This window comes from Cebus imitator, unplaced genomic scaffold, assembly GCF_001604975.1.
Source record: "Cebus imitator isolate Cc_AM_T3 unplaced genomic scaffold, Cebus_imitator-1.0 Scaffold669, whole genome shotgun sequence".
Taxonomy (NCBI): Eukaryota; Metazoa; Chordata; class Mammalia; order Primates; family Cebidae; genus Cebus; species Cebus imitator.
In genome coordinates, this window is record NW_016107984.1 from 475853 (window position 1) to 499872 (window position 24020).

The 24020-nt window shown below is 41.0% G+C and overlaps 1 protein-coding gene and 1 pseudogene across 1 annotated transcript in view; both read right to left on the minus strand.

Annotated features, from left to right (window-relative positions):
* The window catches only part of LOC108295949 (cyclin-Y-like protein 2), a 44907-nt gene extending 30114 nt beyond the window's left edge, over positions 1-14793 (minus strand). Inside the window, exon 1 of the mRNA XM_037734824.1 lies at positions 14737-14793. The gene's annotated coding sequence lies outside the window, so the exon portion shown is untranslated. The remainder of the gene's footprint in view (positions 1-14736) is intronic.
* LOC108295947 lies at positions 773-22711 on the minus strand (annotated as a pseudogene).
* Positions 22712-24020: the final 1309 nt, after the last annotated feature.

The following is a 24020-nucleotide window of genomic DNA, read 5'->3' on the forward strand; positions in this document are numbered from 1 at the left end:
TATCTTCCATAGTCATGTGAGATCTCTATATCTTCTTCATTAGCAATACATACAGAGAACATACACAGGCCTTATTTGTATTGGAAAGGGCCAAATGAGACATACATAAACTTATTGTAACCCTAAAGAATAACAATAAAGAGCCTTGTTTTTGGGCTCTCATCCAACACTACCCATCTATCAACCAGAGTATAAGTTTACACAAGTACTTATATGCTTTGTGTATAAAGGTATAATCAATTCATTCTCATAATAATATTTGTTTATGCTAAAGGAAATCCTTAAATATCTTGAAAGGTGAGTATAGTACTTCCAAGTTACAAAGTCATTTCATCATGAGTCTTAGTTATCCTACCTCTTAATAAATTGAGAGCCCAAAGTTTAAATAGAAAAGCTATAAAACATTTCCTCTACGGTAATGGCATTTAAATGAAACCAATGAGCCAACTGGATTTAATATCTTTGTGATACAATGTTTTCTATTTTTAAAATTCTAATTTTTATTCAAGAACCATATTGTCACCCAGAATTATTTTTACCTAGATTCCTATCTTTGCAAAATTTTACAAGCAAACCAACTGATTGTTTTCTCTTTTCGACCCCCTTCCAGGCCCCTGCCTCTCCCAGCAGTGTACAGACTGAAAAACTTCAACTTTCTTATCTTTGAACAAGATGCTATTGTCAGGAGGGGGAAGGACAAAGGGAAAGCCATGGCAGCAAACACTCTTACACAGGCAAGGTCTGGCATTTTAACCCTCAATCTTTATCTTACACATTAAAAGCCTACATTGACATTTCATGTCTTTTGAAAGTTTTGACCACGAACCATCCCCACCTCTTTTTTAGAATAAGGAGGAAAATAAAGTCTGTTAAGTCACCAGAATAAACCTGGAGACACGTTTTGTGTCACAGTAAGAATTTTAAAGTAATCAGTGCCTCGTGGGTAAACTGCTTTGGGGAAACCCCCCCACACATACACACCCATTTTTCTGCAGCCCTGGCTGTGACATTTCACACCTTTCACAATTACTTTAAGTACCTTCCATTTTCTTTTCTTCTGTGATAAAATTATGGTTAGAAGAACCTAAGCAGCTTCTATCAAGGTGACTTACAGCAGCCCATTAAGCATACCATATAGTCTCTCGCATGGCAACCACCACTCTGATTTTAAGAAATCCCCAAATATATGAATATGAATTGTCCTGAGATTTAGCTACCTTAATACAGGGGGAAAAAAATAGGCACTTATCTGGATCCTCCACTTAGGTACCATCCGGATAGGTACAAAGGAAGAACAAGATGGGTACTGGAAAGTTGGGATGTTTGAGTTTTTATTGAGAAAAGGGACAGAATATTTCAAAGAAGACTTATCAAAGAACCACAGGATAATAAATAGAGCTACAGACAACAAGAAGAGCCATCAATAAATGCTCCCATGCCAGCCTGGGAGAATGAGATGAGGGAGGAAGAACTGGGCATTTGGGAGGCGAGGAGAAAAGAAGCTGAGTGGACTCTGGAGAAAGACTAAGTGGTGGGAATGGGAACGCAAGGCAGAGCCAGCCTTTGTTCCTGGCCAGCCCTGGGAAAGCTGGCTACAAGCAAAAAGGAGCTCAAAGTGGGGGATGCCTCCCAGGGGACCCTGGGGACAGCAGCAGCCAGAGTTGTGCCAAGGGCACAGGTCCCCTCCTTACCTTCACGCATCTCCTGGTCATGGATGTGGTGCACGTGGAGGTCCTCGCCAGCTTCAAAAGTCACTTCAGCAGGGGCTACAATGGGACTCACTGGTGCTCCTGCCATTCTGTCCCCAGCTGCTGCCTCATAGATCTCAGACTCATGGGGAGAAACTGGCCCCTGGTGCTCATCCACCTTGGGGTACACACAACAGCTCAGTACATTCCCCATGAGCGCCTCTATTCCTGTCTGCCACCACCTGTGCTTCTGCTCACAGCATTGGCCACACACTCCCGCTGCCCTAGGCTGAGGCTATGCTGCACTTGCAGAGATGGTATCACCCGCTGCTCGCCTGCCCACCCCACAGCCTGGCCCCAGCTGGGACTCGAGCCAAGACTCGCCCCTGCCACCTCCTCTGAGTTGACTTGTCTAGGAAGGTGAAGACCAGCCGGCTTATTTAGTAGGTTGTGAACCCAACAAGCGCTGAGAGACCACAACAACTGCCTGAAGAGAGTAAAGACAGAGGAACTCCTCCTCCTTCTGCAGTTATTACAGACTGAAGCCCATTGGCCCAGGTGAGAATCCAGGCATGTGACTCACAATGCCCCACCCCACACCTCACAATGCCCTACCCTAACTGCCACAATGCCCTCCCCCACAGCTCAGAATGCCCCTGCCTGGGCTGCCCCACTCTGTGGCCTATGATGCTGCTGCTCTCCTGGCTCCTCATGTAGTGCCAGTGGGACTGAGGTTTTCATTCATCACCAGATTCCTGAGCTTTTTAGTCCTAAGAAAAGCACCCAGTGGTTTGTTACTGGAAGCCATCTTACCCTATGAGTTCTATATGAAGCCTCTGTCAGTAGAGTGGGTCCCATTAGCAACCAAGTTGGACAACTTGTATTTGCTGACTGAATGTAGATACATGTGAATTGTTTGTTGATTGTGTTTGTAATGAGATGCTCCTCTCCTGTCTTCCAATGAGTGGTAGTTTTTGTCTGCAACTTGACCACAGCAATCCCTGGCACCCAAGCTCTACTCTCACTAAAGCATTATGGCTGTGTGTTTTGAATGACACCTTAGGACCCAACCTGCCTCCACCTCCTTCTCCATGAAATAGAAGTCTAACTTGTCCTTCCAAGCTCTGAAATGCTGAAGCTTATCTGCTCCCTCCCCCCTCTGTTTCTTCCTTCCATGGCAGGGACTTTCGGATTTTCTTTCTTTTACTAACAAAGCACTAACCATGACTTTGTCATACAAAATCAAGAGCCATAAAGTGGGGTATCACAGTCCTAACTCAATAAAGATGAATACTCAATATCTGGCAAGCAGTATGTACCTGACAGTGTCCCCACTGTGCTCTGTTCATTTAACCCTCAGAAACAATCTCATTTTACAGATTTTACAGAAGTTGAGATGGGAAAGGTAAGTAACTTTCCCAAGGTCACATGACTGCTCAGGGTGGGGCTATGATTTGATCCCAGGTAGTCTGAATTCCCCAAATCCTCAAGCATGATTATCAGAAAGGGTAGTAGTCCATTTTCACACAGATTCTGAGAAATACCTGAGGTTAGGTAATTTATGAAAGGAAGAAAAAGTTTAACTGACTCATAGTTCCACATGGCTGGGGGAGGCCTCAGGAAACTTACAATCATAGCAGAAGGGGAAGCAGGCACGTCTTACATGGTGGCCACACAGAGAGTGTGAACATGTGAAGGAGCAACTGTCAAACACATATAAAACCATCAGATCTCAGCTGGGTATGGTGGCTCATACCTGTAATCCTAGCACTTTGGGAGGCCACAGCAGGTAGGTCACCTGAGGTCAGGAGTTCCAGACAAGCCTGGCTAACATGGTGAAATCTCATCCTCTACTAAAAATAACAAAAATTAGCCAGGCGTGGTGGCAAGTGCATGTAATCCCAGCTACTAAGGAGGCTGAGCAGGAGAATCGCTGGAACCCAGGAGGTGGGTACTAAAGTCAGCCAAGATCATGCCACTGCACTCCAGCCTGGATGACAGAGCAAGACTCTGTCCCCAAAACAAAACAAACCTCATAAGATCTCAAGAGAACTCACTGACTATCACAAGAACAGCCTGAAAAAAACTGCCCCAATGATCCAATCACCTCCCACCAGTCCCCTTCCTTTGATATGTGGGGCTTATAGGGATTACAATTCAAGATGAGATTTGGGTGGGGACACAGCCAAACCATATCAGAAAGTAAAGGCAAAAGTCAAGCCTAGAGAATTGACATTGTAGATTAGCATATTTTTAAAAGAACAATCTTTTTTTTTCTTTTGAGACAGAGTCTCGCTCCATTGCCCAGACAGTAGTACAATCTTGGCTCACTGCAACTTCTGCCTCCCAAGTTCAAGTGATTCTCATTCAAGTGCCTCAGCCTCCCAAGTAGCTGGGATTACAGTAGCCCGCCACCGCACTTGGCTAATTTTTGTATTTTCAGTAGAGATGGGGTTTCACCATGTTGGTGAGGCTAACCTCGAATTCCTGACCTCAAGTGATCCACCTGCCTTGGCCTCCCAAAGTGCTGGGATTACAGGCGTGAACACTGCTCCAGCCAGAACAACCTTTTTTTCATGTGGATTTTAAAATGCCTCCCCTTCATTCAACACTGATTAAGTTCCTTCTACATGCCAGACACTGTATGTGTAAAACAGTACCAACTCTAAATGAGTGTAGGCAGATATACAAACAAAGGCTTCAGGAGTTCCTGTTTTCTGAGACCACACTGCTGGACATTGTATGAAACTGAGACACAAGCCCACCTCTATTTGACCCCAAATTTGATGCTGGGGTGGTTTTAATTTTATGCTGAGAATTTGAGTCATTGAACCATAGAAGGGTGAGGAGTCTCTGCCAGATGTGTGGGGAGTGGTCTGGATAATAAAGAAGAATTGAAGGAAGCAACAAGACCAATTAAGAGACTTTATCTAAAGGAAGAGTAATGCTAAAGGCACTGGCAGTGACAAAAGTGGAGGAAAATGTTTGTGATCATTTGGGAGACAGACTAGGAAGTGCTTGGTCATGAGGTGTGAAAGAAGAGGGAAAATAGAGGAGAGCTCAGGCTCTGCTGGGGAAGACTGGGTACATAGTGGTGTCTTCCACCTAGTAGAGAATGTGGGAAGAGAAATAGGTAAGGAGGAAAAGATAGCTTTTTACTCTCAGTGTCACATTAAAATGGAACCCTCTGGTCAAAAGTTGAATATAAATCTCTGCAGGCTAAGTCCATTTGTGACATCCCAACATATGTTTTTAAAAATAACACACATACTAAATCAAACCATTAAGACTAACTGGGGAAATTTCCTAAAAGTTACATGCTAAAAATATCACCAGTTTTCATTTATTATTTTCATGGAATAGCTATGAATCTATGGTTATAGAAAATGAGACATCTTGCATAAAATAAAGCTAATACATGAAACAAAACATTTAAAATTCTATTGTCCCCAGAGAATAGAGAAAGCCACTGAAGCCATGGGCGTGGAAGTGACTGCCTTGAGAAGTTGTGTATAGTAAGGAGAACTGGAAAGAAAGAAGACCTGGAAAATAGGGTGATTTACACGGCATTAAGTAAAGCTTGCAAAAGTGAGCACTCGAAGTCAAAAGGACCTGTGTATGATCAGGAATGGCTGTTCTTGTTAGTCATTACAAGGGAGATAATGTCTGCTTTTCATTTCCGTAACAGAAGCACCTAGCATAGTACCTGGTCAACAGATACTCAATATAAATTATCCCCATTCACAGAGTCAAATTTTGCCAGGAGGGCAGGAAAGCTACAAATCAGCTATGGCAACTTAGTGACTGGGCTTGTGCATGAGTGAGTGAGCCGGATGTCAGGCAGTGGGTAAAGTAGCGAACTGGAGGTGAGAAAACAATGACACAAACTGAGGGCTTCTCTCCCCAAGTATTTGGCTGAGAAGAGAGATGCAGTAGTGGTTCAAGGGAAATATGTGGTAAAGAAAGCCTTTCATTCCAAGATTCAACAAAAGCATGAGTATACTTCTACGTTAAAGGGAAAGAGCCAACAGAGAAAACACATTTTTGAGTTTAGAAGAGAAGGAAGAACGAATGCACAAATGGCCCCAAAAGGCACAGGTGCATGCAATCTGGATAAGGAACAGATTAGCTTTGGATTCCTACAAAAGCAAGAAGGGAGAAAGGACTTTGTATCTCTAGAGATATTTCTGGTAGAGGAAAGGTTTAGGAAGAGATCTTCTGATGACCTTTATTTTAACAGACTTTTCAAAAAATTACTGTGGGAAAAAGGATTTTATTATAGAAAATCCCACACTTCTTGATACACCTAACCAAAAAAAAAAAAAAAAAAAAAAAAAACTTGATACACTAAACAAAACCCAAGTAATATCTTCCCTAAAAGTGGGCAACTTGAAAAGCAATTTGAGCAAAAATCAAGGAGTTCATTTATAAATAAGTATATCCAAAAAGTAAAAGATGGGCGTAATTTTTCCCACAGAGTTAAGAGAAATAACAACAACTTTAGGGGAAGAGGAAAAAATACTTAAGAAAATTATATGCAATTCTAAAATGTGTGAATATTTACAAATTCTAATGTAAGTAACTACAAAAAGGACTAGAAAAATCATTATCATAGGAAGCAAAGGGTCACTTCAAAAATCAGGGAAGGAGGCATGATTCATATTTAATTTAATTCTGTTGAAAATATGTAAATAAAGTTTAAGGACAAAAATAGGTGATATGTTCAAATGCGGGACACCACAGTGGAAGGAAAAAGAATTCAAGAAAGTTCAGTTTTGGTAACCAGTATCAAGTACAATCCTGAGGACCTAGTGGCTACAATCTGCGTTAATATTGTCTGATGACCTAGAAATGTCATTAGATACTATTTTGAATAATTCTTATAGACTTGAGATGATATCTATTCAAAGTTACAAAATAGTGCCTGCACTTAACAACAGACACACTCAAAAAAAAGATATCCATGACTTTAAAAATGGAAGAATTTTAAACTTTCTAAACAGGAAAATTTTGGGAAGCACTGTTATGAAAACAGAGTTTAAAACACTTTGATTGAAGGCAATACTTCTTAATACTGAAGTACATTAAGAAAAAATCCTATCCTTCCATGACATTGGCAAGTCTGAGAGAGTAGTGTGATTTGAATTAATCAGAAGTTTGATCCTGTGAAATGAGCTGAGACCTTGTTTATGATTACAGAGTAAACTAATTAATTCATCCATTTATTCAATGCCCGTTTAATACTTGAGCCCTTAGTAAACATGCTGCACACTGTGTGTATGTGCTGCGGATATTGTTTGGACCAACATAAACAAGGTTCTTATTCTTGTAAAACTTTATCTTCCAGTAAGGGAGTTAACAGACTGTGTTGCCCATCACTCCTACCTGCATTGCAGGATTATATTGATCTCCAGCTATTGGATCTTCATTCTAAACATTAGGATACAGAAAGAAAAGGAGGAGGAAAGTTTTTTTGAAGGTACTCATAGCACAGTGCTTACAAATTATTGGCTTAAAACTTAGTCATATGGCCATACCTAGCTGCAGGGGAGGTTCAGGAGACATAATCCTATAGCTAGGGTAATGAATACAGAAGAAAAAAATTAGATATGGAAAGGAAACTAGCATGCTATGCCACAATCTTTAAAGAAAGGTTAGGGAAATTTCAGCTTAAGGCAAGAATAATCACAACAAAATATTACAACCCTTTATAAGCATACATGAAAAACATAACAAAAAGTTTATAATGATCTTGTCTTAAGCTAAGAGCACAGAAAAAAATGAGAAAAAATATAAAATGAAACTGGTTTACAAGTAAGAAACATTTTATGGCAGTCAAGAGGTCAGGGTTGTACAGCATATTATGTGAATGTTGTGACTCATTAATTTCATCTTGGATAGCATAATTTGACATTTTATAAAAGTGGTTTTTCATATGAATTTTTTCAGGTGCCCTACAAAGTCCTGTCCCATCAGAAGTGAATATTAGTCTTCAGCATTCTTAAGATATCTTAATGGCATCTTCTACAGTCTTCCATTGTTCAGTTTAGGTAAACCTGGGAATCATGTTTGGGTATTGTCTCCTCCAACTTCTGTTACCCCATCCCCATCATAAGTCAGGAAGGTCTTGGATATTTTGTGCTCTAGCAATTAATTCATCATGAATCCTGGAGTTATTTGCTATTCTAGTTATTTGTTCTACTACACTTCCCATAAGCATAATAAATTTACCATCATTTATTCCTAAACCATATGGAATTTGTACCTCTGATTTGACTTTGTGAGCAAAAGTTCTATGTATGTCCTGTAATTCCTGCCTAGTATAAAACTAATTTTCAGTAGAAATTATATTTTAGCACTCATGCACCTATGTAACTTTCACTGTTATTGCTGGTCGGGCTTTCCAGGGATCATGATAACCTCCTGGTTCTCTGGAAGAGGGACATATTCTTCAGGTAATGTTGTAATATTTTGTAAGCTAAAATCTTATATCTATCTAAATTGACAGCGCCTAATGTCTTCAGTAACAAGACTGGTACTTTTTAGTTTTCTTAGCTCTGTGAGTTACTGTGACCAATGCCTAAGTTTAGGTAATCAGGCCAGTATCAGACTGCTCTTTGCTAGAACTTTTTGCCTAATACATTTCTCTATTGCTTTCTACATGTCACTGGATGTTAATATGGGTTCTGGAATTGCAATTTTTAAAAATGTTTTGTGAATGACTGGCAACATAGTAATTTAATTTTCAAATATAATTTGCAAGTGAAATGTGTAGGACTCCAATAAGGCACAATGACCTAGATCCTGAGTACGATGTCCTCAGAAAAGGCAAATAGTGACTTGAGCAAGTGCACTCATGTCTGCTTACACCCAGTCACTTTTGCACAGCTCAATGGCAGGCAGGGGGAATGACCTCTGGTTGGCAGATGTCCACTCAGTATGACCCTAGATTGGACATAGAGTTACCTTGAGTCAGGCCAGCCATGTGTTGTTGGACTATTCCTTGGAGATACACTCACTAGTGACTGTTAAAGTACCTGAGTCATTAGGTGCCTGTAGACTATGCCTACTGATATATGCTTTAGATACAAGCTGCCTAGCTGTGCTGACACTGACCAAAGCTGTGAAGTTTCACAACGACACTGCAGCCAATTACATATGCTCAGATTTACCATTTATCAAGAAATCTTCACACTACCAATTAAGCAACTATTCTACACACAGGCAGTAATAAAGGGGGCAAAAAACCACAGCGACAGCTCGAGAGACAAATGTACATTCAGAAGAGTCCAGCGGGTCTAGAAGCCCTTTGGATGCTGGTAAGATGCTCTTTTTGGCCAGAGATCCCAACAGCAGCCACCATGTCTGGAGAAGTCCTTAGAATTCTCATGTACAAAGCTTCTGAAAACATCTTAGACAAGATCTTGTCTTCACTGGTTTTATAATCCTCTACAGATAGGTCTCTTCTCATTTTCTCAGCCACCTTTCACTTCCTATCAGTTCATTTCAGATCTCTCATGACCCCAGGAAGCAGTAGTTGTTATCACCTTAGTCCATTCATATGTGTTTATCTCTTTGGGGATGAGGGGACAACTTCACTATAGACTTCATTTCACTGGAGAAGAGTGATCCCATTTTAAGATATCAGGATCACAAATCATTATCACATATCATCAGGGCAGACAATAGCTACCACCTGGGGCTGAAAGCAGGAAACTCCATTTATTCTGAAAACATTCTGTCTTGATTATGGCACCAGTTGCTGTGAGGGATTTCCTTTTCTCCACTTGTTTTTCACAAGGTTTGAGCCTGGACTGCTAACATTCTACTGATTTCCAGGTAAAGGCACTGACTGCATCATCCCAGCCTATCAGAGCACTTGCCCCAATACTTCCACTTTAAGAGTTTTCCACCTTGTCCAGAACTACAGCCATTAATTCCCTCATTTTCTCTCTTAGGAGAATGAACACCACATCTCACATACACACCCACATCCCTCTTTCCCAACACAAAAATCCAATCTGTCTCCTTCTACCTAAGCAATTTTAGACAGTCACTTTCTCATAATTACCTAAGCTCCCTGACTTACTGCTCGTCCTTTCTCCAGCAAAATCTCATCCCTGGATAAGCCCCACTTTCTATTGGCTCAGTGACACCACTCAGCTGAACCCGGAAAATATTAAAAAGTGGTCAAAGGTATCATCATGAATTCAAATTACTTACACAACTGGCCCTAAATATTTCCAGAAATCAATAAAAGTTTTATGTCTCCAATGACATAATTTCTTCAGAAACTCAACATGTACAACCAATTTTTTCTATGTTCTTCTAACTTTTATTCAACTTCTCTCCTCTGATATCTTGCCAAATCATTCAAGGAGAAAATATATCCTGTTAGGCAAGAGTCAATCATCTTCCAGTCACCTAAGAAATAATATGCACAGAATGCACCTACCTCATCTTTCTCTGTCTCATCATGTCAGAAAAAATACCCCTCCTTTTGTCACAAGGCAAATCTGAGATAGAAGATTTAGATGGCCTGTAATTCCGGTACTTGGGGAGGCCAATGCAGGCAGATTATTTGAGCCCACGCCTTTGAAATAAGCATACGCAACTTAGGGAAACCCCATCTCTAAAATAAATACAAACAAATATTTAGCTGAGCATGGTGGTATGGTGGCACATGCCTGTAGTCCCAGCTACTCAGGATGGGGAGCACTGGGGAGCACCTGAGCCTAGAAGGTTGAAGCTGCAGTGACACAACACTGCACTCCAGGAAGGGCAACAGATATTTTTAAAAGAATCTTCTCTGTTAAAAATAATTAGATAAACTGATGGCCATGAGGCTGAGGTGGCTCCAGTGTGCTCAGTTCTTCCTTAAACAAACCAAAACTTGACTCAGTGAAAACAGTAAAAGGAAACTTAAGATTAACCCATCAGAAACCACCAACTAACAACTAACTAGAGACTTTCCACTGTAATGATCCAAATGAGGCCATTGCTCCACTTTACCCAATCAAGCATTTTCTTTTTCTTCTATATTCACCATGTAAAATTCTTTCCACCCCAACCCTCCCCAAGCCTCTCCTTTGGAGCTCTGAGCTGCTTGCAGCCCGCAGCTGCCTGGTTTGTACATTTCTGGAAGCTCAACATGCCTAATGTTTGAATGTGCCTAAATTGTATCTTTTAACAGCTCTCATGGTTACATCATTCTTTCTAGAGCCTCAAGTTCTATCTCCTTCATTGGACTGATTCTTCAGTATGTTAACATGTTCTCCTCTACCATCGTAAAGACTCTCCTAATATGGGCAGTTTCTTACAAAACTATACATACTCCTATATGTGATGTAGCAGTTGCACTCCCTAGATCTTTATCCAAATGACCAGAAAGTTTATGTCCATGTAAAAACCTGAACACTTTTTAAAACAGCTCCCAAAACTTAGGAGGAACCAGGTTGTCCCTCAGTAGCTTAACTGATAAATACGACTGTGGCATATTTAGAAAATGAAATATTAATTACTTATAAAAAGAAACGAGCTACTGAGCCATCAGAAGACACTGAGGAGTCTTAAATGCACACTACTAACTGAAAGAAGCCAATCTGGAAAGTTACCTAACTCTATGATTCCAAGAACATAACATTCAGAAAAATGCAGAACTATGGAGCTGAAAAGATTAGTGATTTCCAGTGGTTAGGAAAATAAGGGACAAATAAATAGACCACAAGATAATTACAGTAGTGAAAATAAACTGCGGGACATAACAGGTATAATGATACATTCATTATACATTTCATTCTCCTTATATATTTGTGCAAACCCTCAGAATGTGCACCGCCAAGGCTATCACTCTGGGTGATGATGATGTGTCAATGTAAGTTCACTGACTATAATAAATATTCTACTCTGTTGTAGGAGGTTGTTAGTGGAGTGACCCAAGAGTGTACATGAATTGAGGGCATATGGCAACTCTGGACTCTGCACTCCATTTTGCTGTACACTTAAAACTACTCTGAAATAATAATATGTCTTTTAAAAAGTCTCCAACTGGTCTGAGCCAGTTCTATTAAAGCTCAGAAAATGCTGCTTAATAAGCTAGATCTGACCCAACTGGCAAGAAGAGGCAGGAAAGACCTAGGCCAGGGGAGTATATTGCAGATGCACGTGCCCCGAAACTGGAGGAAGCTTGGAGGCCCTTTAGCTTGGTCCTGAGCCCATTGAAACTGCAATTACAGGCACAGATGCTTGGGGCACCAATCTGAACCTTCCAGCATCCAAGGGCACATGAACACAAATGCAGAGTCTGCTCTGTGATTGGTAGCTAAGGATGTTAGGACACGATTGGACTAGAATGGGAGATGAACTGAGAACAACAGATTCTGTAGGCTTTTGTTGCCTCTTCCCACCCCTAAGCATTTCAATCTTTCCTTTTGTCACAGGCATCAAGGAAGCTCCCTGTGAACATCGACTGCACAGCCTACAGTTGCGTCACCCTTAGCCTCTTATGTCCTCCTACAGCAGTGTCAGTCAAGACATCCAACCTTGCAAACTCAAGAGTCTGCACATGGCCAAGATCATGTGGGGATGAGCCCAACCCCTCTGCTGATCTGCAGACAAATGCACCCTACCTTCTGGTCTTCTGCCAGCAACTGGAGGCCCTGGAAATTTCCAGACACACAACAGTGTTCTAAACTGCAGGCTGCTGCCCCATCCTATAGCAGAGTAGACCTTTTCTCCACCAGACTTGGCCTGTTATCCAGTTGAATAAAATATCTTTTTAACACAGAAACTAGTGTTCCTTGGCCCTGAACCCCATCACACGGTCTGCAGGTACACACCAGCCCTCGGCAAATACCACAGAATCGCGGCCTCAGGCCCTGGAGTGTGCACATTGGCTCTGCTTTCAGAAAACATCAAGATACTATTGGCAAGCCTCCTGCAGACTTTATGCAGAAAAATAAAAACAAAAACAAAACAAGTGATGAACACACACACACCCCCCACACCCATAGTAACTAACAGGATCTTCTTCCAGGAGATTTGCAGAGAAAGGAGCAGAAAACATCCCAGGGGCCTTTCACAGCTACTTCCTTGAGCCCCTTTTCAGACCAAGCTGTCTAGACCTGTCTCAGCCCAAGCAACGCCACCCTGATATACAGGAGCTAGCTTCCTTGCCTGAAATTCAACATTGAGAAACGATCTCTTCTACTTAACACTGATAGGAGTATCCTCGAGCGATGTCTTCATTGGCAGGGGTGAAGTTGGGGAGTTTCTTAAAAAGTGAGGCTTCTGCCCACCACCTAGAAAACCTGGAAATTTCCATCTATGCCATGAAGTCCAAATCACTGGCTGCTGCCCCAGTGTATGGCAGTGTATGGCAGATGAGAACATGTCTCCATCTAACACCATTAAAACTGGTCTTTATATGCCTCCTAATAAGAAAACACCACCACCTAGGAAGATGTTTGCTGAAAAATAAAAATCAAATTTAAATCCTATCCAACTGCCAGGTGTTTTGTCCATCGGGTAACTAGAAACATGTGGCTATTCAAATTGATCTTATTTAAGATGAAACAAAATTTAAAATTTAGTTCTCCAGACTCACTAGCCACATTTAAAGTGCTCAGCAGCCACAAGTAGCCACAACTCACACCTCAGATATACATTCTGCTCACCACAGAAGTTCTATCAGTATTGCTCCATACCCATTCACAGGAAATACAGGAGGGTCTGAGAAACTGCAGAGGGATGCAAAGCAATCCACAAAATCCAGAAGACAAGAAACTCAACAGACCAACCACTTGGTTTCTTAAATAAAATGTAACCAAAAAAAGAAATGGGAAGGAAGAATGTTGACTAAAAATTTTAAAAGAGAGACTAAAAAACAGTCATAAAAATCAGAAAGAAAAGGAAAGAATCACCATAAGAGGCTGGACCACACCTCTTTCTACAGGGAGGAAGAGGACCGTGGCTGGTGTCGCAATCAAGCAGTAAGGCTAGGTTTCCCAGCCTGAGTGCTGAGTACAGGGGTACTCACCTTCTGGCAACCCATAAAGTTAAACAATTGTTTTTACATGGTTTTCTACAGATGTATGAAATTTCACCATCAACAATGGTTCAATAAAACCTCATAAAGTGCATTATTACGTGGCCAATTATAACAGGCAGGATGAGAGCAACTGGGCCTCTATGAGAAGTGACATCTAAGCCAAGATGAACTGACAAAAAACAAGGCAGCCTTTGGAAGATCAGAACATTCCAGAAGAGAATATAGAGAAAGGGGCTGATGCGATGGCTCACTCCTGTAATCCCAGCACTCTGGGAGGTGAAGACAGGAAGATCACTCAAGCCCAGAGTTGGAGACTCTAGCTCAACATGGTGAAACATTGTCTCTACAAAAAACACAAAAATTAATCAGGCCTGGTAGCTCATGTCTATAGTCCTGGCTACTACGGAGGCTGAGGTAGAAAGATCCCTTAAGTCCAGGAGGTCGAGACTCCATTGGGCCATACCCTCATGCCACTGCACTCCAGCCTGGAATGCAGAGCAAGATCAGTCTCAAAAAAAATAAATAAATAAAAGAGAGAGTGAAAGAGAAAAAGTCTAAGAGGAGGGTAAGCTGTGGCAAGTTTCAATACTGAATGAATTCCAGTATGACTACAAAGTGGTGAGATGCAAGAAGAACATTTACAGGTATCACAGATTTCTGTATGCTTACAAATAGCAGAAACTATAAATGTTAACTCAGGGATGCTATGTGTATCCTAGTGATAAGATGCAAAATACATCAGATGTATAAAAACTTATGCGTGATGCTTCAAAATAAAGATTTGTGCGACTGTCCACACTGGAAACCTGTCCTATGTGGGCCGTGCACGTGGTCTAACTAAACTCAGATCATGTTATTGCTTAGGATGAAGTGCCCACTACAATATCTAGATGACCTGTAATCCTATAAAAAAAGGAAGCCAACAACAGGTAAGCAATACTGACATCAGATAATCTTATTCTAGAACAATTCTCTAATTTTCTGATAAATCAAACGTACCACCCCCTTACCTCCTCTAAATCCCAGTCAAGGGGCGCCTCCACAAGAAATCTGGAGCAGTCCAAAGAGGCAGGCTTGTGTTTACGCTCTCTGTCAGGCTGGTTGACGTGAAATAGCCCTCCAAGTTCTTCTCGGGTATCATCATCATCTTCTTCGTTATCTTCTGTCACTAAAGAGAACACCATGGCAGAAAAGTGAGAAAAGAAAAAAACACCTACAGCCCTAAGGACTCATTGTTTCCAACCATTTAGGCCATGAGTCTTGGAACTCAGGAACTGAGGGTCTCTGTCTGTGGGGGGTATGGCGATGGCCACATGAGTCAGCACTGAGAGGCCAGGTCAGCCACAAGTGAAGAGAGACCAGGAAGCTATTGCTTTACATGTGTGGGGGCTTCTGCGATCCTGCACGGCAGTAGCTAAGTGGTCGAGAAGGATTGAGAATATTAGGGATCAAGGGAGGAAAGCGACATTTAAAGGCAGAGCTTTAGATTACAAAGAAGAGCTCTAAAGAGTATTTAGCCTCTCATTACTAAGAGTACCTAGATAAAACCTGAATAAAAATCAGTACACAACAACCCTCCCATTTCAGTCTGCTAAGCCCAAATGTCTCACCATGTGGCCTTGATCTCATCGTGCAGTAACCAGGGAGCACAATATAAAGGTCACAACTATATACTTATTTTTGCATTAGTTCTACCACAAAGAACATATAGGAAAGTTTAATAAAGCATAAAATCAGAGGACAAGGGCAAAAGGGAGAACAAAATGTGTTACACAGAGTTATTCTCAGAAACAAAAAAAATAAATATTTTTATGGGCAGAAATATTTTTCTGGCATTAAATTCTACCAAAAAATTTCTCATGAAGGACTTTTAAATAGAGGACATAACATGATGCAATGGACGGTATTTGCATCAAGTTTTACAGCAAACCCATAAGTTTACTTCACAAGACCAATGTGTGTTCCTTGTAAGTTGATGATTAAAGACATCTGTCAAACAGAAAATGTGATGGCCAGAGATTATGGTTGTCAACAATACCAGCCCAATCCTCCAACCAATTCTCTCACCTCCTTTCAGAAAATAATCAGAGAAACTGAAACATTTCCAGGTCTGAATCTGAATTCTTTACCTGTCCCATAAATAAGCTTTCGGAGGTTTGGAGCTGCTTCCTGCTGCCTCAGAAAGGCCTCAGCTGCCTTTCTGGAAAGGTCTTCCTTCCACTTGAGGGCACCTGAAACGACCAACACCAACCTCCAGTGAGGCTTCTTTACGTGTCTCCCCTCCCTCAAGACCATCCACAATGCAGCATCTCAACAGTTACCAAAATCTTAAAAAAATCAACAGACCCCCAAATGTAGACATGCCTTTGGGTACCATTTCGAGAGCCAAGTTCATAGCAGCAACCAACTAAATTGAAGCTTTCCTGAAGTTTCTGTGGAATCATTTTTTTTCTTCCTTGTAATCTTCTTCCTCTTTGAGTAAATCTTCTTGATCACTGGTCTCATCAATTAAGTTCCTTGACCCCAGTTTCTGACCACTGCCCACCTGAAAATGCACGAAAGCTTTTTCCTAAGAGCCTCTTGATTTTCTGAGTCCTCTTCCTCTGCACTAAGTGAGGAGATTTCTTCAGATTCATCTTCAGATGCAAATGCATCTTCAGCTGTGCAATGCCCAGCATTGGAAGTGGTGAGTGCTGCTTTCTGCTTTTTGTTTTTTGTTTTTTTTTTGAGACAGAGTCTTACTCTGTCACCCAGACTGGAGTGCAAAGGCACAATCTCAGAGCATTGCAACCCCTGCCTCCCAGGTTCAAGCAGTTCTCCTGCCTCAGCCTCCCCAGTAGCTGGGACTATAGGCATCCACCACCACCCCCAGCTTACTTTTGTATTTTTAGTAGAGTTTCACCATATTGGCCAGGCTGGTCTCAAGTTCCTGATCTTGTGATCTGCCCACCTCAGCCTACCAAAGTGCTGGGACTATAGGCACGAGCCACGGCACCCAGCCAAGGGCTGCTTTCTTCATTGGCAAAGACTTCTCCAGATTCACACAGTCACTTCAGTGATTAGCTGGCGACAGCTCTGTTTTACTATGTTCTCCAACAGCCTTTGATCCTGAAATGCCCCTCTCTCCTGCAGAGCAGTCCTCTTCTTCACTGCTTTCATCAGCTTCCTCCGCTTCCCCTTCTTCTGCTGAGCTCCTCTCAAAGTCATCGTCGCTGTCAGCAAATGCTGGCAAATCTACTTCACTGTCTTCTTCTAACTCCTCAAGTTTCCGTCGTTTGATGCCCTTAGCAGTCATACACTCATCAGTCACCTCAGCATTTTCCTCCTCGTCTGCTTCCTCCTCACTAGAGCCGTTTTCCAACCCATCATCTTCAGACATTTCATCATCTTCTTCATTGTCACCATCTCCAGATCCATCTTCATTTCCAAAAACAGCTTTCCAATGCATTTGACCAGTTTTCAAGTCCATTTGTTTTTCCTCCTTTGGCATCAACAGCCTATATTATTACCAAGGAAATACAAAAAAAATCAATTTGTATATTAATCAGCTCATCTAGAAACAGTAATATAGTCAATGAAAATACAAAGAAACAGAAAATGTCAAGGAATTGTTTAAGATGATATAGCAGAGGGAAAAAATGATCTGATAAACATTGGAAGAGTTAATAAGCAAACTCAGGTGTGGTTTCTAATACCACAGTTCAAAAGAACTTAAAGAGAGAATAAAGAAATAATCCTTTTTTAAAAAATAAAAATAAGTCTAATTTTAGAAAAGATTTGCTCTAAAGGGAAGTTAGTGTTTTGTAGATCTTTTGGCAAGCTGATTAATTTCTAAGCTAAAAACACATGATCCTTAAGAGAAATGGCTGAGTCAGGACCAAGGCAGAAAGACAAAATGAGCATGGATCCTCTTTTTTCTGTCAGAAAGTAAGAAACATTCAAAGCCTAACAGAGATAGTTGAAAGGACACAGGAGACCAGCTGCAGGCTCCCACAGCTGAATCTGGGACAGCTTAGGCATCAGAAAGGATAATGTACTAATGGAAAATAACCCATGGAATAAAACGCAAGTGCATTAGTCAGCAGTGATACTGAAATAAAGGGGAGAAGTGAAAGCTCTTTGTTAAAAATGCCAGCTAACAAATGTAAGAGGAGAGACAGATGAAGAACATCCATTTTAAGTCACCAGTGCCATAATTGATAGCAAAGAATCATCGGGAGGCTAAAATCACAGGATGAAAGACAACTGCAAGAAGCTGTTTAACATAGCACTATATATAAAATTATAAAAACATAAATTAGAAAAAACTAAAAATCATACCATAAGAGATAAATGTTAGAATACAGCAATAATAGGCCAGGCATAGTGGCTCACATCTGTAATCCCAGGACTTAGGGAGGCCAAGGCAGGAGGACAGCTTGAGCCCAGGAGTTCTAGACCAGCCTGGGCAAAATAGTGAGAACTTATCTTTAGAAAACAATACAAAAATTAGCCAGGAATGGTTGAAAGGACACAAGAGACAGGCTAAAGGCTCCCATACTCCTGTAGTCCCAGCTACTTGGGGGACTGAAGCGAAAGGATCACTTGGGCCTGGGAGTTCAAGGCTCAGTGAAGCACAATCACACTACTGCACTCCAGCCTGGGAGACAAAGTGAGACCTCATCTCAAAAACAAACAAACAAATAGACACAAATAATAACAAAATGATAACTACATAAACACTGTATAGAAAAAGGAAATGCTCAGCATATAGAAACAAATTATGTATTTAAACTGTAACTACATTAGCAGGCAGATTTATTTGTCTATATTTTTGTAGACAAGGATGACTAGGAGGATGTGCAAAAATGATAATAACTCATAACACTCATTATAAGAGTGATCTTCACGCCTGTAGTCCCAGTTACTGGGGAGGCTGAGGCAGAACTGCTTGAACCCGGGAGGCGGAGGTTGCAGTGAGCTGAGATCATGCCACTGCACTCCAACTTGGCACCTGAGCAAGACTGTCTCAAAAAAAAAAAAAAAAAGTGATCTTTCCACAAACACTTCGTATCTGTCAGGCACTGTGCTAGTTTATGCACAGCGTAAGAAATTACATACTAGATAATCTCAAATTTTTCAGATGAATTTTAGTGGGACTCATAAATCAATACAACAAAACCATGTTTTACAAACATCCACTATGTATAAAGAAATACAAATTCCCAACCCAGACTGAAAAATAATTCACATAAGCCATACATCAGAGGAAACCTACCCACAGGAGATAATACAACATAATCTAAATAAAACTTTGAAAATCTAAACAAAACTCTGTGGCTTCTGAACAGCCACAAACTCTCTGACTCTGCTCTAGTGTTTTGTTCACCAAAAGAAAGCGAGTTGGCCTCAGGTCTCTTAAAAAGCAAAAAGCAACCTATGGAAGATGGTGTGGTACTTGAGGAACATTTGGGATCTGCTGAAAAATGCATCCTGTATTTTACTTCAAGAAAATACTCCCTTGTAATGTCAGGTAAGTGAACAGCCCTCAGAGACACATGTACACACAAAGTGAAACAAAACAACCTGGAATGAATCCCACGAAAATGTTGTCTGATGACAGAACACATTTCTGTAATACAACCTTTTATTAAAAATAGAAAAAAAAAAGCAGACTTACCCATGATTATCTATATCCTCTCGCCCAAGTGACTTGGAATAAGAAAACGGTGTCACTCATCTTGAAGCCATCTTGGCATCAATAACGGAGTGGGTAGAGTGAGACTCTGGACCAGCTCATAGGTGGACCCCACCTCATCCTGTCAAGACCACCAAGAAGGAGGACATGAAGAAGGTACAAAGATCCTGGAGAGACACTGGTTTGTCTCAGTTTCTCAAAATTAGCTCAGACACATTTCCTGAGAACCTTTCTTAATGCCTCAAAAAGCAGAAAAGAAAATCTTCACAACAAAGGCTGAAATGGATCCCCATCTCCACTAAATTTTTCGAAAGTTCAGGAAGTATATAACCTGATAACCTAAACAACTAACTAGAAAAACCTCAGTTCCAATGCTACAACCACAATGTTAGCTTTTCTAACATTTTTAAATAACCCTGATTTTAACCCAATACGATTCAACTTGAGAACTAAGAAATAAACATTTGAAACCCACTTTAAAATACAAAGGAGACCACTGTGAAAGAGAGAAAGACCAATGAGAACTGGAAAGCACACTGATTTTGTAGAAACGAGGATGAGCCATGTAAGCGCCACACTGGCAGCAGTGCCCGCACTGGGGCCATGGATCAAGGAGGCATGGAGGACAGGACTCTGCCTGGTACAATGAAAAAAAAGTATTTTTTAAATTCTATATATTTACAATATGCATTTGGGCCTGTATTCTAAGTACAAGAGAAAAGTCTTCAATAAATAAAAGCTAAGTATATTACTTTTGTGATTAAAAAATAGATTCAGAAGGAAGAATGGGAGTTCACAGCAATGACTCCTGTCTTACCAATGCCTGAAAACCGTGGCTGCCACCAAGGTCAACATAGACAGTGTCTTTGTCATACAGTACACCCCCAACTCAAAAAAGAGGTGCATAAACCAGCTTCTCCTTCTCATTTAAATAGCGCTTCTTCTGTTGTTCAGGAAGAGCATAAGGGTCTGGGAGGAATCTGATGTCACTCACAGTGAAATCTCCTACCTCTAGAAGACAGTTCCCTTTTAAAAAGCCAGTTTCAGTGGACGAGTCAGTAAGTATCTACTGTTGACTGTGGGGGTAAAAATGATCCATAATCCAAGGGCTTAAACCATGACACTAAAGAAGCGCATTGTGCCACACTGGAACAGTGCCCCTCTAGCTACAAGACAAGAAGTCAGAGAGGAGGGGATTCGATAACACAGTTGCAGGCCTACACAGAGCTGGGTTACTTTTAAAACCTCCAGCAAGGCCATCTTCCCTTGTTTGGTCATTTTTCAGTTTTCCTGAGAAATAACGCCATCCTGAGAATCCTATATGTAATTCTAGCATGTTCTAACAAGACAATACCTGGCATGTGAATCTTGCTTTTACTTTTCAAGTGCTCTCCTCTTAAATAACCATAAAGTGACATCTGCCAGTCACATTTGATGTTTGTTTGGATATCCTCTGGGTTTGTCAAATATTCCATCCCAGAAAAACAAATTCAGTCATACAGCAGAAATGAATGCCAGAACTTCCTATCCCTCCTTTCATGTGTCAGTGACTCATCACACTCTTGTCCACTAAGCACGTCGTTTAGACTAGAAAATGCAGAAATAAGGAATCACTGTTCACCATCCACCAGAGGAAAAGGGACAGACACACAACTGTGTCTCTAGGCTGAAAATGACATTCATTCCATAAGACACCACACAGGGAGATGTTCACTTGGGGTCAGGCAAAAGTGAAGAACATATTCAGAAAATCCCTTTCTGGAAGAGGGCGAGCCTGTACTCTGGGATTTTTACTGTGAGGTGGATTCTGGCAGGTGAAAAAGGGAATTCCAGGCTGAGAAAACCACATGAGGAAGAGCACAAAGGAAGGAAACTGAAGGCACACATGAAGAACTCAAACACATGGGTACAAGGCAGCATCACTGAAAACCGAGGCTGAATGTAGGATGGAGCCACATCCTGTAGCCTTAAATGCTTCCAAGTCCTCCCATTTTCCTAAACATCTCATAATTAATTTGCTCCCAAAGGCATAGCAACTTGGAGCAATAAGTAGACATTTTCCATCAACTGCACTTCTATCCCCACTATTCAAATGGGCATGAAATAAATTCTATCACTGTTCTTTTCTTTTTCTAGCCTTTTTAAAGGCCCAGGAAGAAAAAGTTTACAATCACTTTTTACCTGTCTGCCAAGATATAAGGGTGAGAAGTTTGGCATGTGAGAGGCCTAACTTCATAACTGTAATAGAACAGCCCAGATTGTGGATTTCCTGGTTTTGATATTCTCCATGCACCACTCCAGAAAAAATAGAACAGCTTGGCACCCTAAACATTAAGGGAAAATTAAAAAATAAATTCTTACCAATACTGCCACAAAATAAAAGCTCTAAACAACAAGCAATCATAAGAAGGGAGACTTCCAGCAAACCACTGTCCTGAGGCTTCCAGAGCCTTGCTGGCTTCTTTCAGGACTTATTAGAACCCCACAGAGGCAGACTGCTCTGCAGCTGAGCAGAGGTGTCTAAGAATGGTGATGACAGGGAAGTGAGCACAGAAACGGTTCTGTGGCCGATCAACCAGAGCATTATGGAAAGGAAGGGGCAGTGCCTGGTCCTGTAACTGCAAAAACTCCTGATATCCTCTATTAAGTCCCAACCCCAAAACAGCCAGACACTGCCTTGTGCAGCAGGTACAGAGACAAATGAGATGCACCAAGAGGCTCAGAATAAGCAGTCTCTTGAGGGAACTCTTCCAGAGACTGTGAATACACACACAAAGGAAATTAGGAGGTGAATCCTATAGCGAAGCTTACTAATGTCTCTTCAGTCTTTCTTTTTTTGTTGAGATGGAGTCTCACTCTGTTAACTGGGCTGGAGTGCAGTGGCACGATCTCGGCTCACTGCACCCTCGGCCTCCCAGATTCAAGCAATTCTCATGTCTCAGCCTCCCGAGCAGCTGGGATTACACATGCACACCACCACACCTGGCTAATTTTTGCATTTTTATTAGAGACAGGGTTTGGCCACGTTGCCCTGAACTCGAAACTCCTGACCTCAAGTGATCTGCCCGCCTCTGCCTCCCAAAGTACTGGGATTACAGGTGTGAGCCACTGCACCTGGTCTCTTCAGTCTATTTTAAAAGTATTACACTGTTAGTATCCAACAATTATTTCTCTTACTGCTGGGTAAACTTCTGTACAGAACCTGTGTTTTAATGGCTTCTTTGTCTTCTTCAGTTGCTTATTATGCTTGAAAGAGTCGAGGTGGGTGAGAACTCTCATTAATTTTAGGAAAGCCATGTACTCGACAGATGTTTAGAAACTCAAACATTTCCATTTCAAACCCAAAGCTGGCATCTATAAGCATCAGTACCTAACAGCAGAACACATCATTTCTCAAAGAAACTACCAAAACAGACCATCTACACTAGGGGTTGGCAACTGGCCTATGGGCCAAATCCAGCCCATCACCTGTTTCTGTAACTAAAGCTTTATTAGAATATAGGCTCGTAATTCATTTACATATTGTCTATGGCTGCCTGTGCACTACAAATGCAGAGCTAAGTAGCTGCAAGAGATATATAAGCCACAAAGCCAAAAATATTTACTATCTGGCCCTCAACAGAAAAGTCCCAATCCAGACTAAATCAAATGACTAACAGGCATCAGCCAGACAGAGAAACCACCACTCTCTGATTTGCTCTCAAAGGCACCCATAAGACAATGGCAACTAGGACATAAACTTCCATTTTAAGAATTTCAATGTATGAGCAGTAACTCAGAAAAGGCTGGGTCTCACCAGGCGCAGTGGCTCACACCTAATCCCAGCACTTTGGGAGGCCAAGGTAGGCAGATCACCTGGGGTCAGAAGTTCGAGAGCAGCCTGACCAAGATGGAGAAATCCTATCTCTAAAACAATAAATAAATAAAAGAAAAAAGAAAAGGCTGGGTCTAACCTGGCCCTTCCCTACGAAATCCTAATTTAAAGAAATGAAGTTTTATGTAAGACACTTTCAAACCTAATAACAGGTCTCTTATATCCAAAGAATGGGGAAAAAGTGATAATCAATGAAATATATTAAATATGTACAGAAAACCAACCTCTTTTTTTAGTCTCCTCATAGAAAAAAAAAAAAACACTGTGTTTTTTGCTGGAAAGTATGCAGTGGAAATCTCCATCTTATATGTTAATTTGTATAATTCAACGGCTCAGAAATTTTTTGAATTAAGTCAAAAAACAGTAAGATTATGATGAATGGTAGTGTATAAGAAAATATAAACAGATAAGATGAATATTCAAAATTTAAGATCCTTCAAAGACGCAAAATAATTTCAGAATTCTGGAAATGTCTAGTTTTAATATTAAAGATATTTCTGTTCTGATCTTTCCATAGATAGCTAAAAATAACAAAAAATGGAAACAGAAATGCCCAACTTTGATTAAACTAAGAAACATTCAAAATCTGATACCACAGAACATATGCCGGTGAGCTCATAAGAAAGCACAGCTGCCAGTGCAGACCGAGGCAGCAAGCATAGCCCTCCAGCAACACTGGACCAGCTCAAAGGACAGGTGGAGTATCTTCACACCACATCTGATGCCACAGAG